Source organism: Pinus tabuliformis, chromosome X (assembly GCF_031772625.1).
Source record: "Pinus tabuliformis cultivar Carrire ecotype Pingquan chromosome X, CPIR1, whole genome shotgun sequence".
Classification (NCBI taxonomy): domain Eukaryota; kingdom Viridiplantae; phylum Streptophyta; class Pinopsida; order Pinales; family Pinaceae; genus Pinus; species Pinus tabuliformis.
The window spans coordinates 1,121,570,695-1,121,574,257 of NC_142308.1; the positions used below are offsets into that span (position 1 = coordinate 1,121,570,695).

Below are 3,563 nucleotides of genomic sequence, written 5' to 3' on the forward strand. Positions count from 1 at the left end.
AAAAGCCCACTGCCATTTAGACTCCTGCCACCATAAATCTTTGGTTTTCTGAGACCAAACAGCGAGAAACAACAACAAAAGCCCACTGCCATGAAGTCTCTTGGCACAAAAAATCCATATACAATGGCATATCACAAGCACGCCATTAAATTTACCGTCAAATAACCACTTCACAAGCGTCAAACTACCACTCCAGACATAGTAAAATGCAAAAACGGAGATTAGCCTATTTAAATAAAACACATTCTAATTATAGACCAACCTAAAATACAGAAACAGCAATCAGCCTACTCATAAGAGATAATGCTCATCTTCCTAATGGCTCCAGATTGAATTTGATTTTGTATCGTTGGGGTGCGCCTGGCTTGCGCTGTAGTGCAACGCACAAGCGACGCTCGAGAGCCCCAGTAGCAAGCTACTGTGTGCGAGCCCTCCCCCGAGAAAAATACATTTAATATCATGTGGTTTTATGAACCACGTATCAGATATTAAACTGATAAGAACAGATACTACACTTGATCTTAGCCAAAAGGCCGAGAAAGATATGAATTGTTATGTCCATCTCTCTCCCTTTTATAGCAATCCTCTCCTCGGGTGAATTTTCCACCCACGCGTGTGGTATAATACAATACAATACAACGCACTACATCACATAAATCAATTTTAACAAAACAATTGACGATGTACTTCAAATAACTAGGAATAACATCTCCAATTAGAATGAGTAGCATACTTCAAAGTGGGGACAGGAACTTCGGAATTGAATTTGGATGTTGTTCAAAGTGGAGAAAGGAAATGCCTAGGCGAATTTGGATGTTGTGGTGTTCAAAGAAAAGAGGAGATTCATTCAATAAGCTTCTATGTGATTTTTATTTTTTTGTATTATGATGATATTTAAATGTGTAATGTGAAATAAAAAAGGTTTAATTGTAAATGAGCAGCACGATGTGATGGAGAGGTGGTCATACATATGCCATCAATCGTTTGTTAATAAAGATGATATATTCATGTACTACGAAGTGTCTAGGCGAATTCTACATCATGTTTTTGCCAAAACTATATATATATATATATATGAGAGATGTGAATTAGAAAGAAATGTGTCTCTCTAAGATAGAAGTCTCATTAAAATTCATGAAGTATTTTATTTAGTGTAGTTTGAATTTATTAATAGTTACATTAAAATAGGATAATTGTTATCTTCCCCACCAAGGTTAAATTACTGCAAGTGATATGGTGAGCTTTGTTGTAATGACTTCAAGTCTTTTTATTGAATTTTAGTCATCCCTCGAGGACCAAAACGTGTATATTCCTCATATAAAATAGAAAGATATTTCTCATGGAACAAAAAAGATAGAGTCCACAACAAAATGAGATTGAGGGTGACAGAGGAGCATTAAAACCCCTTAAAAAACCAACACAACAATGGGGTGGTGTTACCCCTCAATTTACATCACAGTGGTCCATTTTCTTTGCATGGTTGTCTCATCATTAGAGTTGATCCCATCATACATTTTTTCAACAGATGTCTAAGCATGGTATTGCATGATTAATGCCATGATGAGCCAAATCATAGATGTTTAAGTAAGTATGGTGATACTAGTCTCAATGAGTGAAATTACATTGTTTGAGGCAAAGGAGAAAATAAGATATGTATAAATAAAGGAACTCGCGCCTATTAAATGAAGGGTACTCACAATTGTGGAGGAGAAAGTAACTTGTAGTTGTTTAAAGAAGGATTTCACAATTGGAAGAAAATGGATCATAGTCACTTCAACATAGTGAATCACATCTATTGAAGTGAGTGATAGATCACTAGGAGGAATGTGATGGCGGGCCTTAACTCTCTTCAATCTATGAGGTGCAATTTAACTAAATGAACCCTTATTCACCCATGTTGACATGATTGGGTGATAGAGATGTTTACTAAATGATGTGATTTAGTGAGAAGATGAACAACCATTGGTTTAGGTGAATGTAATATTTGGAATATGGAAGGCCAAACAAGTTGGCATTCCAAGAGTCCCAAGGGGATTATAATAATCATTGACCAATCATGTAAGTTTCCCTTTACTGTACAAGGGGGATTTTAGGTGGGTTCGTAGAGAAGGGAAGAAATAACATATTCAAAATTTAAGTTTTTCTACTAAATGATGTGAATAATGTTTTAAATGGTTCCTTTCATATAGTGACCACAACTGGAGATATATAATGAAGCTAGCTTAAAGTCTGACAACATATTGTCATTTTTTATTATCATTACATTCTTAGATAGAGGAAATAAATGTTGTGAAATTTTTGAGTCATGTGCATAATATTGTATGCTCATTAGAGCCATTGTGATTTATGTTTCCCTTATGTTAAAAGAATCAGGAAAGCACAATAAATGCCATTCCATGGATAGATTTTTCTCGAAGTGAGTTTTTTTAGGGTTAATTTGTATGTCAATTTGTTTTAGTTAAATGTTTTGTGCAACTTAAGTTATTTTATTTTTTAATTATATAGAAAAAGTACATTTGCAAGTTTTTTTAAAGTATGACAAAGATATTCAAAAAAGTGTTGTGATGGGTTAGTTAACATGATACTTTTGCAGTATACACATATTGTTACCATAGTGATTGTCCTTAAAGGTAAAAAGGTGTCATTTAGAGTTTAGTGCTTACAATATTAAAGGAGATGCAAAAAGGTAAATAGTTGCTTCTAAAGGATACCTAAATTGTAGTAAAGGAAAGGAAGAAATGATCTCATGATGAGTTATGGGAAATAATCAAGAATACAATGAAGCAGAGGTCAGACTATCAAATATGGAGATTCAAATGACTTGGGTGTTTCTAAATATGTCTCAGGTGACCATAACCATGTTAGAGACTAAAAAAAGCATTTTCACCTCAGTTATTGCAATGACATACAAGAAAAATGAATTGAGGCTACATCACAACTCAAGTTTTAAGGATGCAAAAGGTGAACATGAGAAGAAACCATAAAAATGAAAATTAAAGGAGATTATAGAAAAAACTAGGTATTCTTCAAAGTGGAGGTGAAGACAGACATCACACCATATGTTGGCGAGATCGATGCCCATAAATTAAATTAGTGATTACAATAGTTGGAATTTTATTTCATTGTGCATGAAGTGAGCAGACCATATAAAATCTTTTTTTCCATTTAAAGATGTGTTGTGGTACCCAACAATCCCCTATTATTTATAGTTAGAACATTTAAATAATGGGAACCCTTTTAAATGTTTTGCTTTAGGTTTCATAATAAATAGATTAATTATAATCGATCTATCTTTCAAAAATAAAAATAAAAAAATCCAAAATATGTCATTTCCTACTATCTTTTTGGGTTTAAGCCTTAGTATAATAACTTGGGTTTACTTTTTAAATAAAATCGTGCATCGTGAATGTTTAGAGGTCGCAGTAATATCCCATATCAAATAATGTGATGCGAAATATCCTTCGCAAATAAAGCTTCTCTTAATAAAATATAAAAAATAAAGGAAAACGCTCCCCCGCACATAAAGCTTCATCTGACCCACCATGGAGACACGTCATCATCGC

At 33.6% G+C, this 3,563-nt stretch overlaps 1 non-coding gene across 1 annotated transcript; it reads right to left on the reverse strand.

Annotated features, from left to right (window-relative positions):
* Nucleotides 1–349: 349 nt before the first annotated feature.
* On the reverse strand, nucleotides 350–546 carry LOC149143772 (U2 spliceosomal RNA). Its single transcript, XR_016265350.1, has one exon. It is a non-coding gene; the product is annotated as a U2 spliceosomal RNA (small nuclear RNA).
* Nucleotides 547–3,563: the final 3,017 nt, after the last annotated feature.